We start from the raw sequence: 16628 nt of genomic DNA, 5'->3' as shown, positions 1-16628 counted from the left end.
CACGAGAGACCGCATTACAGTGCACCCAGGCTGCATCACGTAATGACACCATGTCCTATAGTGAACCATGTCCTATAGTTTTACCAGAGCCCTATGGATAGTGCACTAAAAAGGAATAGGCTGCTATTGAAGACGCAACCCTAATACTTGAGCCATAAGCCTTCTATTTACCCTGAAAGGGAGTGGGGTTTTGTGGGCTTGGATCTGTCCACTTACCCTGCCCAGTGCACTGTCAAGGTGGGTGGGTGTTAGATGGGGGGGGGATAAGGAGGGTGGGATAGAAGGGTGAGGGGAGCAGACTGCACACACAGCACTGTGGGTTAACTAAAGACAGGTGTGTGTTCGTGTGTTTGTGCGTGCGACTCCGTGTCTGTGTGTGTCCATGTATGTGTGTGTGTGTGTGTGTGTGTGTAGGGTGAGTGGGTGTCAGCAGACAGCCAGTATCTGTGCTGTATCACGGCGTGCCACTAAAATGTGAAGCTTTCACAGCCTGAACCGTGACGTCCTCAAGACCAGACCCTCTCTGTGTGTATGAGTGTGTTTTAGTGCCTGTGCATTATGTGGGCGTGCAATACTAAAATATTATGCCTATTGCAATGTTCAAATATGATTATCTTGCATTCTGGGTGATTCAAGTGCATGTTTCGACCTCAGTCCAGCTTTAATTGAAACATGGGGTAATATCCTTTACGAGAAATAAGATACATTTTACCAGTATATTTAATTGATAAAGTGATTTGAACTGTGTGGGTATGTGTGCACTGCTAGTGTGTGAGTGTGTTTGCGCACGTATGTGTGTGTGTACGCAAGTGTGTGTGTGTGTGTGTGTGTATATGTAAAAATGTGCTAGTGTGTGTGCATTCGAGTGTAAGTGTGCTAGCGTGCGTGTGCGTGAGCGAGAGAGAGTGAGTGAGCTAGAGAGAGTGAGTGAGCTAGAGAGAGTGAGTGAGATGGAGAGAGAGAGAAAGATAGAGAGAGAGAGTGAGTGAGCTAGAGAGAGTGAGTGAGCTAGAGAGAGAGAGAGTGAGTGAGCTAGAGAGAGTGAGTGAGCGAGAGAGAGAGAGTGAGTGAGTGAGCGAGAGAGAGAGAGAGAGAGTGAGTGAGCGGGGAAAAGTGCAGTGCTCTCCACTTTCTCGTCCTCGTCTGGTCAGCATGTCTTTTATGAGCAGGTCCGTAATTAAATAAACACCCGAGCAACTAATTACTTAATTGGAGCGCGCTCTTTAAAATGAAAACGATGTAATCAAGAATCCAGGAAAACGGAAGGGATATTTACAAACAACACAAGCACACGTATACACATATACACACACACTGGTGACCTACAGCCTTGTTGACATCCAACCCCCCCCCCCCCCCCCTTCTCTATTTGCACCCCTGTTTTCCTGCCTCTCTCTCTCTCTCTCTCTTCAAACCTAAGGAGGCTCTGGCTGGTTCTACGTAGCCAGATTTAGGATCTTTTTTGGACCGTCTCAACGAGCGAAATGTCATGGACATGGTGAAGGGTCTGGGTGGGGGCCTGGTAAAGACACTTAATACATTACCTTACCGGCACCTTACCGACTTTACCTTATTGAAGGAGAAGGACTTACGACAGAAACACAGAAAAACATTGTGTCCTCATAGGCATTCAAGCAACTGGGCTTTAGGAACGAGGAGTGCCTATTTCAGTTGTAAAAAGGGGCCATTTTCAAATGACCACTTGATAAGGGACAATACAATTTTCATTTGAAGCAGGTATGTGTCCCAGTAGACCAAACAGTTACCTAAACAACCTAAGTGTATTGTTAACCTACGTATATTGTGAATATAGATGATACTCAACTAACTAGTCTGTCTATGTGTGTGTCGTTTGAAAGTCAGTTTTCCTCAATTTCCTTGATTCTTGATTACACCATTTTCATTTCAGATTTTTTTAAACTACAAAAATCTAACTCTAACTCTTCAATATATTCTGTAGTTAAAGTGAAACAACCCCTGGATGGAATGACAACTATAAAGCTGTGGTTCCCTTCTCTCTGCTTTCGAATCGGAGGAGAAAACTGACAGGACACATTACATCAGCCCAGTCACTCATTCACACCCTCTCGCCCTCCTTCCCTCCATAGCCAGGTCTGGGGGTGGCTCTGGCCCTGCGAGGCGCTGTCTGTGAACCTTCCCCTCTACATGTCCCCCCAGTATCACCCTATCCCAGCAGTAGTGGTCTGCTCTACCACCCTCAGTCCCCCACAGCCCCTTCAGCCTGGTCTGGGACCACCAGTTACATCATGATTAGGTGCGAATGAGCCCCCCGCCCACACACACACACACACTTTAACCCTGTCCCAGGAAACCCCTTTCCCACCTTGAAACCTGACCGGAGCAATAGCATCTACACATATTATACACACACATTTACAAACACTTTTATACAGGATTGGAAAACACGCCCCCCCCCTCCAGGCCTGTTTATGAACTCTGTCTGACCATAAAAACTTTAGAGGACCACATGGCTGGCTGCCACCCAGGGAGATTTCCCCCAGCAGAGCAGTGTGTATGCGCGTGCGTGTGTGTGAGAGAGCCTGGCCATCCTGCGCCTGCATACTGCTCAGTGTGAGTGTGACCCTGTCCAGACATAGACAAGCCCTTACCACTCTGTCCTCCAGAGGTCCATACAACAGCACTCGGGCAACACACACTTACAGTGCCTTCAGAAAGTATTCACACCCCTTTACTTTCCCCACATTTTGTTGTGTTTACAGCCTCAATTTAAAATGGAGTAAAAAGATGATTGATGTGTCACTCGCCGACACACAATACCGCATAATGTCAAAGTGGAATTATGTTTTTTAGAAATGTTTACAAATTCATTAAAAATGAAACGCTGAAATGTCTTGAGTCAATAAGTATTCAACCCCTTTGTTATCGCAAGCCTATATAAGTCCAGGAGTAAAAGCTAGCTTAACAAGTCACATAACTTGCATGGACTCACTCTGTGTGCAATAATAGTGTTTAACAGGATTTTTGAATGACTATCACATCTCTGTACCCCACACATACAATTATCTGTAAGGTCCCTCAGTCGAGCAGTGAATTTCAAACACAGATTCAACCACAAAGACCAGGGAGATTATCCAATGCCTCTCAAAGAAGGGTATATATTGGTAAATGGGTAAAAAAAGAAAAGAAAAATATCCCTTTGAGTATGGTGAAGTTATTAATTATACTTTGGATGGTGTATCAATACACCCAGTCACTACAAAGATACAGGTGTCGTTCCTAACTCAGTTGTCGGAGAGGAAGGAAAACGATCAGGGATTACGCCATGGTGACTTTAAAACAGTTACAGAGTTTAATGGCTGTGATAGGAGAAAAATGAGGATGGATCAACAACATTGTAGTTACTACACAATGCGAACCTAAATGACAGAGTGAAAAGAAGGAAGCCTGTAAAGAATAAAAACTATTCCAAAGCGTATTCCAAAGTTTGCAACAAGGCACTGAAGTAATACTGCGTAGAATATGAAAAAGCAATTCACTTTTTGTCCTGAACACAAAGCAGTGACTTTAAAACAGTTACAGAGTTTAATGGCTGTGATAGGAGAAAACTGAGGATGGATCAATAACATTGTAGTTACTCCACAATACTAACCTAAAATGACAAGGTTTGCAACAAGTCACTAAAGTAAAACTGCAAAAAATGTGGCAAAGATATGAACTTTTTGTCCTGAATACAAAGCGGTATGTTTCGGGCAATTCCAACACAACACATCACCGAGTACAACTCTTCATATTTTCAAGCATGGTCGTGGCTGAATCATTTCAATTTTTTTTATTTTTAATGTTATGGGTATGCTTGTAATCGGCAAGCACTAGGGAGGATTTTAGGATAAAAATAAATAAATTAGAGCTAAGCACAGTCAAAATCATAGAGGAAAACCTGGTTGTCTGCTTTCCAACAGACACTGGGAGACAAATTCACGTTTTGGCAGGACAAGTCCCAAAAACACAAGGCCAAATATACACTGGAGTTGCTTACCAAGACGACTGTGAATGTTCCTGAGGGGCCTAGTTAACAGTTTTGACATTAATGGGCTTGAAAATCTACGGCAAGACTTGAAAATGGCTGTCTAGCAATGATCAACCATCAACTTGACAGAGCTTGAAGAATTAAAAAAATAATAAATAAATGTGCAAATGTTGTACGATCCAGGTGTGCAACGCTCTTAGAGACTGACCCAGAAAGACTCACCACTGTAATCACTGCCAAAGGTGATTTTAACATGCATTTACTCAGGGGTGTGAATACTTATGTAAATTAGATATTTCTGTATTTCATTTTCAATACATTTGCTAACATTTCTAAAAACATGTTTTCACTTTGTCATGATAGGTTATTGTGTGTAGATGGGTGAGAAAATAACATATTTAATCCATTTTGAATTCCGGCTGTAACACAAAATTGATTGATAAGGGTGACCCGTAAAACGATTAGTGATCAACACAGGTGAAAGGGTGCTGTCAATCATCTGTCCACTTGACCTGTGGTGTGCACTGCAGAGGCACATGCGAAATATCTGCATAATGTGGGATAATATGCTGCTACAGGTGTTGGCGGGCTGCTTCGTTTTTTAAAATTCACAGGGCAAGTTAAACATTTCGGTAGATACCCCTCCATGCACTGACGTTTGGTTTGGTCTGGTCGAGTCCCCTGGTGTCCCATAGCGAGAGAGCCGAGCAGTGGCATCCCATTATCCGACAACAACAGGGGTCGACCCGGGGTTATTAGAATTTGCCACGCAGCTCCACTTCTCCCCTGAACCGCAGAGGGCGGGATGGAGATGGAGGAGGGAGGGGGGGTTCCTCACTTAATCACTCGCGGTGGCTTTTCAAATAGGGGGGGGGGGCGAAAAAAAACTACTTTAAATTTTGCGGTGATGAAAAATCAATAAAGCTGTAATTGCTTGGCTTATCGCCGTGCGCGGGAACAAATTGGAAGAAGGCTGGCGCCCGCGCACGTTTGGCTGCAGCAGCGCGGGAGTTTCTGGGGTTCACTGGGCCAGCTGAGGGAAAAGGTCTCGCGTGATAATTAAATCTTCTCACACTGATTTTCTGCCAAATTTATTTCCCCAGGGTCCATAACTCTGATTCACTGCTTACAAGCCAGGCATAACTAATCATTTCAATGCGGGGTAGCCTTACAGCAAACCTGAATGAATGGGGGGGGGGGGGGGGAGAAAGAAGGACATTGACTCGACTGGTGGACACCAATTCAACTCCAAATCATACATCTTTTAGGAGAAACAAAATATCGGTGGAGTTAAGTAGGCTAATAGACGACGACATTGTAAAGGAGTTTGTTTCTGTAAGGCCTGCATGTCAAACATTTACATCTACTGTAGCCTCTAAATGCGTAATTTATTGGCCTCTCTCTCCAAATAAGGCAGTATTTATTCACCGTTTTAATCAAAGAAACAAATATAAGTCATAAAACCGGTTAACTGTCAGTGCAATATTCCTCAACATGTTCAAGCATTATTATATTGACAGTGAACATAATAACACAACAAATAAGTGGATCCATCGCAGAGCACTGCCACTAAACGACAAGTGATGAGTCCACCCCAGGATCGATAGCAGGTCAATACAAACCAGATTTTCTTAGATCAAAATCACTGTGAATGATATTCTGTCAGAGCGCACAATAGAAACACAGTCAGCTTTCTCTGAGCATCCAGGAGATACCCTCGATGTATAGGAAAATAAAGCCACAATTGGAGAGCGTACTGTAGCAAAATGGAATTAGGCCTAATGACGAGGGCAATGACAACGCGTTGACGTTATTCACCGTGTCTCATCATCAGCGCCATCTCCCATATTAGACTTCACGCAGGGCGATAATCGACACATGAACACCGATGTTTACCAGGTGCTGAATATCTCTGCTTGTCCTTCAAGTGCTGTGGCAGGATCCTCCTGCCCGCCCGGTAATTAAAACATTTAAAGCAGCACGAGTCCCGCGCTCCCGGGGTGTGATACCGGGGTCAGACGCCTGTAGATTCTAATTTGCGCGTCATTTGTATTCATGACAGGGTGCGTGCTAAATATTTAACAGCAGTCAGGTAGGAGTTTGTATTGTTAGGCTTTCGAGGTCAAATGATTTAATTTGCAGGCAGATTATATTAAAGCGTCCAATGTCCAATCCCCCCTCTCACTTCCATTTTTTTTACATTTTATTACCACCAAAGATACAAATTGAGGCACATAAAGATTGGGAGAGCTTGTTATCTGCAGCCCATTTATTAATTTGAATTAGAATACGGAGCCCATCATTTATTGTAAGGCATGATAGCACATGTGAATGGTAGACTAGGGAACATATCGGGGTATCACAGGTTATTAAACGGGGCATAATCACACTGGCGGACTTCAACAAAATATGAATTCAAACATTGCAAGCGAATGCAGATAGATAGGCCTACTACCAGAGACACAGACAAGGCTAACCCCTAATCAGCACTCTAACTGCAGCTATGCTTAGAACATGAAATGTATGCCAGTTTCTCCATATGGGTACTTGTTCTCCTCTATAGGAGAAGGGGAAAAGAAAAGGCACCTCTTGGTTTGTCCATTTTCTCTCCCACTCCCTCCCTTGCTACTTCGTGTTTTTTTTTCTGTTCTACTCAGCAAGGCCATAGATGAAGTCCAGACATTTTCCTCTTCAGGATGGGGCTGGTGATTGACAACAGAGCTAGTTAAATGGTGATGAGGTGTTAATGGCTGCAGGGTCAGGGAGATATGGTGAATATTTAATCACCATCTAATTCCAGAACACAGCCACACACAGACAGGTACACACCCCAACCCGTGACCCATCCTACAAACAGCATAATTAAAGAAACAGTTATTTTGTTTTAATGCCAAAAGAGCAAGCCCGTAGTATATATTCCTCCTAATGATATGGGTTAAAAAGCTATTACATGTCTCATTAAAATATATGATCTTCCAATCTGCCAGCGGTTTGGGGTGATGGGGACAGAGAGAGGTGCATATGGCTTAAATACCTAAATACCATCAGCATAGGCGCAGGAATACAACCCTTTGCAACATCATGTAGTCGTACACAAGATTCAGATGCACCAACGAGGATGATGACAGCCTTCTGGGTGTATTGGCTTTGAAGTGGCATGGCTGTGTGTGGGAATGGCTGAGGTTATTAAGCATTTGACATGCATTTCCATTTTGACTGCATGATGGTAGAGCCTCTGCCACGGGCTCCTCTGAACAACCATACACGTGAAAAGAAGGGGAATTAACAATCTTAATGAGCCCGGGTTTGATCTCTCTCTGCCACACAATGCACACAACACCTGATTCATTTGCACCTTTTCATATCAGGAAGGCTAGTGGTGTGGAACCACCCACCCACCCACTCACTCACTCACTCACTCACTCACTCACTCACTCACTCACTCACTCTACTCACTCTACTCACTCTACTCACTCACTCTACTCACTCTACTCACTCTACTCACTCTACTCACTCTACTCACTCTCCTCACTCTACTCACTCACTCAATCACTCACTCACTCACTCACTCTCAAACATCAACGTTTTGGAGTGTGTGAGCACTGGGTTGAGGACCACGGCCATTACATCTGAGCATAGAGGAACCTTCTACACCTGGAGCCACAGACAGCCACTGACATAGAGTCAGTCTTGCCCTCACACCACATTGGCCTGAACCCTGGTGTTAGTGTGTGGCATCACACTCCTCAGCTAAAACAACAAGTCAGGGCAGCAATACATACAGCAGACATACGTAGTGGTTCTCTCTTCCCAAGTTTAATTTTCCAACTCTAGTATTTTCCCTTCGACAGATGAAAAAGTAACAGCCCTTTCAAGTTGAGAATACTTTGTTAAATTATGACCATGGGGCCAAGAATAGATCCGGATGTACTCTTGATAAAACCCACTTTGCTCAGGGGCAGCCAGTGTGCAATAATATAATAATAGTGTGCATATCACAGCTTCCACATGAATCGAGAACGGTTTCGATTAGTACCAATACCGTCGGACTTGTAAATCTATTTGTGAAGTGGAGTGTAGGTGGCTGTTCTTGTCCTCCCTCTCTCGTTTGGTTTCATTTTGTTCTTCTTAGCGGTTCAAGCGGTAACTTTCTTGTCGGGGCTGATCTGTAGTAGCCCCTGCGGGAGTGCATGGGAGACCCCAGTGACCCAGCGTTTAATAAGCATCGGGCCCACCTCCTCTGTTTAGTGGCCCATTGAGAAGCGGGGCTGGGTGCCAGTAGACCGTGTAACGCCAGCTCACTGTCTTCGAGGTCAGAGCCAAAGCAGCTGTTGGGTCGACGAGGGCGCTTTGACGCTTTGATGAGACATTTTGCACCCAACTATTTCGGTCCACTCTCCCAAAGAGGACCAGGAGTAAAAAACCAAGCCTCGCAGCCTTATGCAGGCACAGCGCGTTACTTAATAAAACAGGAACAGTTTGAGAGAGGAATAAAGTGGCTTGGAGCTGGGGGGGGGGAGTCAATTGATTCCAAAAAAGGCGAGATTACAGCGTGAACTCTGCTTAAGAAACCTACTTGACTGGGAGCTCGGCACCGTAGCCTGGAGCCACACACTTACTCAACACTTTGCCAATGTCTCCACTGAGAGAAAGAGAGAGGGAAGGGGGAGAGAGAGAGAGAGAAGGGGAGGGGGAGAGAGGGCCGGAGCAGCAAGAGAAATGAAAAATAGAAGGAGAGAATGACAGACCAAAAAATGAGGGCGAAACAGAGAGCGATTTAATTTATGTCCTCGCTGCCAACGGAGGAAAGACCAGAGTAGGTTTGCAGGGCTAATTAATTTCTGATGGCCGGGCTTTCATTTGGCTAAAAGGTCACCAAACTTTAAAGGTCATGCACAGTTTCCCACTGTGTGTGTGTGTGTGTTACTGTTACCAAACCCCTTGAATTACTCTCCAGAAGGGATGTGGTGCAATACATAGCCAAGTAAAGACACTGGTAACATGGCATGTACCACAACTCGACAATAACAACACCGAACACCTTCAGCAATCTGGAAGTTTTCAGTATGTGTGTTTGTGGTGTAATGCTATGAAATGCTTTGTTTCTCAAAGACATGGTAGAGGTGCGAAATGTAATGAATTCAATGCTAGCTACGTCCGCACACACATACACACACTTACACGGACGGAAGCACAAACACGCACACACACAAAGCCATCCCCACCTGCACCCTGACGACCCTGACATTTTCTCATATATTTCAGGACGTCACTGACTTAATTTCATCTGAAGCCTTTTAATACTGCTAGCACTTTCTGTAGCTCCATAAGCAAATGGCTCCTGACTTTATTTGAGAATGTCTGTCGAAATGCTGTCTGCTTCCCAAATGGCACCCTATTCACTATGTCAGGGGTTTTCAAACTTTTTGGGGGCCGGGGACCTATTGTGATAGCAAATTCATCAGGGGCCCTCATATAATCAGAATACGACTTGAGTGAGACAAAAAATAGCATACAATGCTTGTTCAGAGGAATCAAGTCTCGGGCACTGGGAAGGAACACTTCGCATCGGAGAGAAAATGTTGCATTTTTCAAGCTAACTTCCTGTAATTTCGTACATTATGTTGTGGGGCAGAGAGATTTTTTGAATTCTGCGAGAAAACTTGGCAGTTTTAAAGCTTAAATTACAGTGCATTTATGTACAGTATAATAAAAAATAAATAAAACATGAAAAGTTGAAATGTCTTGAGTCAATAAGTATTTCAGCCCTTTGTATGGCGAGCCTAAATAAGTTCAGGAAACCGTTCAAGGAATTGATTGATTGAATTTATTTGACAATTTGTAAAAATCCATACATAAGGGGGCTCCAGCTGGTGACGCCTCCACATTCAATTTAAGAAAATCATCAAGGATGATAACACAATAAAGCTTAACAGCTTATTTCCATTGTGGTCCTTCTGAAGAGGGAACGGGGAAGGGGGAATACAACAAGGTTAGGCGGCGAGTGTAATGACAACAGACAATCACAGACACCATTTTTGTTTGTTTCACAGCAACCGATAATGTTCCTAATAAACATCTATGGACAGGTACATGTTCCTTGTCTCACATACCATTAATATATAAACAATCAATCCCTAATATACACACAAGACAATCACATTATAATAAACCACAGGCACCAACAAGGCAGACCATATGCTATATCCTGGGCATTTCCCTCTCCACCACCTACTTTAATCTTACCACTCACTTTTGAGACATGCTACTATTTAGCAATTGTTTCGGTGAGAACGTGAAACTACCTATGGAGGTTTTACGTTTCAAATTCTTTGGAAGATTATTCCAAAGAATTGCAGCCGAATATAAAAATGTTTGTTTCCCCATACCACTTTTAAATCTAAATTTAATTTAAGTCCCTCCTTCTAGTTTAATAGTTTTGGTTATCCCTTACTAAGTTAAAGTAGTTACATAAGTATTGGGGGACTATATTGTGGACAATCTGATGTACAAGACACAATTTTATCTGAGCAACTCTCTCGTCCACTTTAAGCCATCTAAGGCTTTCAAAGTGGGAATAGTCAAGATGTGTAAGTGCTGGAAGTTTAAGAATAATCCAGACTCATTTGTTCTGAGATGTCTGCAATTTATTTTTTAATATCCTGAGGGCACTATTGTACCAGGAAGAGCATGCATAGTCGAAGTGGCACTGAACAAGAGCCCCTGCCAATGTCCCCATTGCATTCTTATCCAGATATTTGGAGGTTCTAGCCAGGAACCTAATTTTATGGTTCACTTTGGCGATAACATTTTGTGCCATGCTCTCCCCTGTCAGAGATGGTTATCTAGCACACATCCAAGATACTTAACAGTCTTTTGCTGCGACTACTATGTCACCTACTACCACCTTAAAATCTGGGGATTTCCTCAGTTTGACTTTGGAACCGAACAAGATGGACTCTGTTTTCCAAGGTGAAGTGACAGCTTATTGTCATATAGCCATTTACTGAAATGGGGCGGCAGGGTAGCCTAGTGGTTAGAGCGTTGGGCTAGTAACCGAAAGGTTGCATGTTCGAACCCCCGAGCTGCCGAGGTACAAATCTGTCGTTCTGCCCCTGAACAAGGCAGTTAACCCACTCATCCTAGGCCGTCATTGAAAATAAGAATTTGTTCTTAACTGACTTGCCTAGTTAAATAAAGGTACATTTTTAAAAAATTCAGCACTGAGGGCTTTTTCAACCACATTTTTGTCTTTGTGGGAAACCAACAGTGCAGAATCATCTGCATATAGGAAAAGGTCACATGTACAGGCAGATTTCAGATCATTTATATACAATATAAGTAAAAGTGGACCCAGCAAACTCCCTTGGGGTACACCGCAGTTCAATATTTGGGGTTTAGACAGGGTCACATCCACCATCTGTTTTCTTCCTTGCAGGTAAGAGGTGACCCATTTTACTGCTAAGTTGTTAAAGCCCATGGCTCTTAGTTTGATTAACAGAATCTCACGATCCACTGTATCGAACACCTTTTGGAGAACTAACATAACCATACCACAAAATTTCCCTCCATCTACTTCCTTTCTTATGTGGTCTGTCAGATATAGTAGGCAGGTGTCAGTGGAATGGGATTTCCCGAAGCCAGATTGGAGCTCATAGAATAGGTTATGCAAGGAAATATAACTGTCAATCTGCTTGAACATAATCTTTTCCATGACCTTTGATAAAGCACACAGGATTGAGACATGCAGATAGTTTCCATGATCTAATATATTCCCTTCAATAGACAGATTCACAATGTGAGTTACACAGGGGGTGATAATTACCGCAGCATCCAATAGAAATCTGTCAGGAATGTTGTTAAGGCCAGATGCTTTGGAATGGTCAAGCTCTTTCAGCATCTCATGGTGAAACCACTCAGGGCCAATTGTGATTTTAAAACAGTGACATTACTGAGTACCACACTCCATATTTTCAAGCATAGTGGTGGCTGCATCATGTTATGAGTAGCCTTATAATCGTTAAGGACTGGAGAGTTTTTCAGGATAGAAAATAAACGGATTGGAGTTGAGCACAAGAAAAATCCTAGAGGAAAACCTGGTTCAGTCTGCTTTCCTCCAGACACTGGGAGATTCATTCACCTTTCAGCAGGACAATAACCTAAAACACAAGGCCAAATCTACATTGGAGTTGCTTATCAAGAAGACAGTGAATGTTCCCAAGTGGCTGAGTTACAGTTTCAACTTACATCTGCATGAAAATATATGGCAAGACCTGAAAATGGTTTAGTAAAGATCAGAATAAGTTAGAAAATAATAAAAGGGCAAATAAAAGGGCAAATTAACCAGAAGGACTCACAGCTGTAATCACTGCCAAGGGTGATTCTAAACATGTACTGACTCAGGGGGTAGAATACTTATCTAATCAAGATATTAGTATTTCATTTTTCATGGTTTTACTTTTTTACATTTTTTTGACAGATTTTATCATTTTTCATTCACTTTGATATTACAGTGTAGATTTTGTGTAGATCGTTGACCAAAAAGTGACAATTAAATTAATTTTAATCCCACTTTGTAACAAAATGTGGAAAAAGGTGTGTGAACACTTTCTGAACTGTGGCACTGTAACTCATGTCTAAAGAAGTTTGGCAATTGCTCGCTGGTCTGTCTGTGTGCCGGTCTTTATTCCTGTCTGCCAGCCCATCCGCCTGTCTACCTGCCAGTCCATCCATCACCACCACTCAGCTGCAGACCACCAGTATGTATTGATGTTACACAACGCATGATGGGTACTGTAGTACATCATGCTACACAGTCCACCTATAGTACCACCTCCACTACTAAATTGATGACATGGACCAGGCTCACCTTACTCTTCTTGGCCTCCTCGTCCTTCCTCTTCTTGGCTTTCAGTACCTCATCTGTTATGGCTGGAAAGGAGAGAGAGACACCCTCATGAGCAGAGCAAATAGCACATTTCTTTATCGAACAACATAACCAGCACACGTCGCTGGGCAGTGTATCTGTACCAAGGAGGAGTGTTTTCTCCATTGTTCCCTAACCCGATAAACCCCTTAACACGATAACCTCTCTCACTTTTAATATAGAGACCTAGCTAGCTTAGTCTTACATTGAAGAACACACCTCTCTCTAAGTTTAATATCTTACTCTTGAATTTAATAACTGAACTCGGGCATTAGATTTAATGGCTTATCGTTCCTCTTAAACCTATTAACCTATCGCCCCGATTTGGTTTCTTACTGTCTCGAGGGCCACCCAGGCCCTGCTTTTACCCTGCACATTATCCCAATGAATTGTTCTCTCAGAGCAGTAATAGGAAATCAGCTCAGAAACAGCGACTGGCCGTAGCATAAGAGATAAATCAGATCTGGGGGGCCTCTTGGTTTGCTAGTATATTGAATCTAAATTGCAGCCCCCACGCCCCTCCGGCCCCCTTGTGTGGCTCTCCATGCACACCATCCATCTTGTAGGCTGATAATGTGAGCCGGCCCAATTCCACCTGATGTTTGCATTATTACATTTTAGTGCGCTAACGAGCTGCGGCTAATCCAGCCAGAGGAGAGGAGGAGGGCGGGATCGGATGCAGAAGCCAGGGCCTTCATGGCATTTTTTCTGGTATTATTCTCTCTCTCTCTCTCTGTCGCTCTCCCTCCGTTCCTCAATGATGATTTGAATGAAACATAGACCCGGCGTCACTACATATCTCTTTGGGCCCCGAGGCCCCTCGAGCTGCAATTACACATATAATCACAATTGTATTTCAACAGAGCCCGCAATTCTCATCCCCTTCTCTCTTCTCCTCGGCCCTTCCAGCCAAGGCAGAATGAAGCGTAAATGAAGTGAAAGACTTGTGCCGTCCCCAACACTTTGTTTTATTATGACCTAATTTAATCAAAGTCCCCGTCACAGAATTGCCAGGAAGGCAACGATGAACTGGAGTCCCTAATAGACAAAGAAATATACCTCCAATAATGATCCCTATACGCCCTACAGATATTCCCCATATATCTATTTATATGGCGTATATCTGGCCGCGTGTATGCTGTTGTTTACGACTGTACATTACCAGTGTGTTGGATATATAACAGTGGCGAGGTAAGGATGTACTAAGGTTGTATTAATGTTTTTCCAGTAGCGCTCCTTATTGATGTAATTAAATAGGATCTGGCGCCGTTGTGAGGACCGACTTTCATTGTTTGTGGGGGCAGGATCCCCTGGAGGCAGCGCGGAGATGAGAGATGGATAAACAGTTTGATTTTGTGCTATCGCCCCGAGCAGTATACTGGAGAGATGGAGGAAGAGGGAGAGCGAGGGAGGAAGGGAGGGCGGGGGGGAGAGAGAGAGAAACAGAAACAGGGAGAGAGTGTGTAAAGCAGAAGGATAAGAGAACCAAGTGAAGGGCTGGAGGGGGGAGACAAGCAGAAGCAGAAAATAAATCACTCTTCACTGTCTCACTTCTTTCAGTCTTTTTTTCCCCACTTCTCTTCTCTGTCTCACTTTCTCACTTACCCTCCTGTCTGTCTCACTCAGGGGCTAGTGGTGATGGAAGGGAGGTGGTAACTTGGAAGGATTAGGGACGTTAGCGGCCATTTCAAGCTAAGTCACTGTGCTAAAGAGGCAGAACGTTGAGTTTAAGTAGCCGTTGTACGAGTGTGACGGACGTTTTGTCTACGGCAATTACGAAACAAAGACGGCAGACGAGGAGTCACAGGGAGAAGGCAGAACTTATGGCCTGCATCAAGCGAGCGCGAACACACACACACACCTAAACAAACCCCTAGTCCATCCATTTGCAGTCACACAAAGACCTGTTCGCTCTACTTCCACATACTGTATGCATTCACAAACAAACACAGTACACCCACATTCATTTCATATTAGTTCGCGAGTGCAGTGTTCTCCTCTCCCCTTCTCTCTGTCCTCTTTTCTCGGTTTTGGAAAAGTTTAAACTCATTAAGTGTAATGTTATTGGAGACTCAATTTTACACCGCTCACTCATCAACTAGTAAGATAGCAATAAAGCCCAATGGCTCATCGGAGACGCTAAATGCTTTGAAATAAATGATGCGCTGCAACAGAATCGTAATTAATTTACAGTCCATATTGATAGCCCTGCCGTACTCGGCTCTATCTTTTTTCATCTCTGCTCACATCTTCATTATTGGGGGGAAATCGCCTGAGTGAAGAAGGAACCGAGTCAACATCGCTGATGAATTGCCTGAGAAAGATGCGGCGGCCCACTCAAACGTTGTGCCTTGGCGCATCGATTTCTCTTAAGCATTTAATTATGGCGAACAATAAACAGCGTTGGATATGACTTTAAAAAATAAAAAAAAATTAAACGGTGTCGTAAGCAGAGGAAGTGTATTCTAGGTATTCAAATCAGTCTGTTCTTATTCTGGTTTACCTGCGAGGAAGACACTGTTACCTTGAATACCTTCAAACACCTGTGTTATTTTGACACAGGCATAAAAAGACACAATGTGTGTGTGAGGGAGAAAGATGTATGTGTACGCATGTATTAGAGAGAGACACACAGGAAAATACGTTTTGTGTGTGTGTGTGTGTGTGAGGTTGGAGGTTACCGTTATTAAGAGTAAATGAGACGGTTACTCGCTGGCAGAGAAAATCTTCCTTAGAGCAGGGCTCGGAGGCATAGCCCCCCCACACACTCCTACTCAAACGGTCTACAAAAACACCCAACTCTAGCCCTCTTACCCCAGCATCCTCACCCCTCTACCTATCCTCCTCAATCACATCCCTCCTTCCCTGAGCACCAGCGCTCTCGCTTTCTTTCTCTCTCCCCTTCAGCCCCAGGCCTCTCAATCAAACCAAACAAAGCTCATCCTGCTCCTCTGTGATTAATTACTCAGGCCTGAATATCAAAATCAAACACCCCCGTGTGAAGAGAAGGGGCTCCGCTTTAGAGCGCCGCGCCCACCGAAGGCAGACAGACAGGGGGACGGGAGGGTGGGCTACGCCTCCCTGCCTGCCTGTGGGCCTCACACACACACACACACACCTCTACCCCCTCCAGCCCCCAACCCCTTAGAGAAGTCCAGTCCAACCCTTTCCCCCCTCACACCCCGCTAGTCTCCTCTACATATCCCTCTCGTTTGTAAGTTCCCTTGTCCATCAGGCTCCCCTTTCAACCCGGAAGCAGGGGTTTTACTACTACTTGTGGCTGCATCCTAAAGGGCACCCTATTCCCTATGTAGTGCACCACTTTTGACCAGGGCCCTAAAGTAAAAAAAAAAAAAAAAAAAAAAAAAGGGGGGGGGGGGGGGGAGTAGTGCACTACATAGGGAATAGGGTGCCATTTGGGATGCATCCACGGATAAGTTAATGAGAGAAGGGACTGGAGGAAATCAACGCAAACAATGGAGTGGTTGGAGGGAATAGATAGAGGAGTGGATGGAGCGAGGGAGTAGCTTGGAGGAAGAGCTCATTTGCAAACTACAGACTACCCTGGAAGATCCCTTAGGAAATGCAAACAGAACTTCTGGTCTACTGACACAGCTCAATAAGTCCTGCGGAACACCAAAGAATAATAGTATCAAAACCAAAATGGGAAAACAGTGGGATTACAAAAGGATA

General features: G+C 43.9%; 1 protein-coding gene across 3 annotated transcripts in view; it reads right to left on the bottom strand.

The window, feature by feature from the left end:
* Positions 1-16628, bottom strand: part of LOC110507358 (myeloid leukemia factor 1) — a 148330-nt gene that overhangs the window by 59260 nt on the left and 72442 nt on the right. For all 3 annotated transcript variants that reach the window (XM_036964664.1, XM_036964665.1, XM_021587304.2), the window contains exon 3: positions 12879-12940. The gene's annotated coding sequence lies outside the window, so the exon portion shown is untranslated. The remainder of the gene's footprint in view (positions 1-12878; positions 12941-16628) is intronic.

The sequence above is a fragment of the Oncorhynchus mykiss genome, chromosome 27, assembly GCF_013265735.2.
Source record: "Oncorhynchus mykiss isolate Arlee chromosome 27, USDA_OmykA_1.1, whole genome shotgun sequence".
Lineage (NCBI taxonomy): Eukaryota > Metazoa > Chordata > Actinopteri > Salmoniformes > Salmonidae > Oncorhynchus > Oncorhynchus mykiss.
Note: the sequence above shows the minus strand (reverse complement) of the source record. Positions and strands in the feature narration are given on the sequence as shown.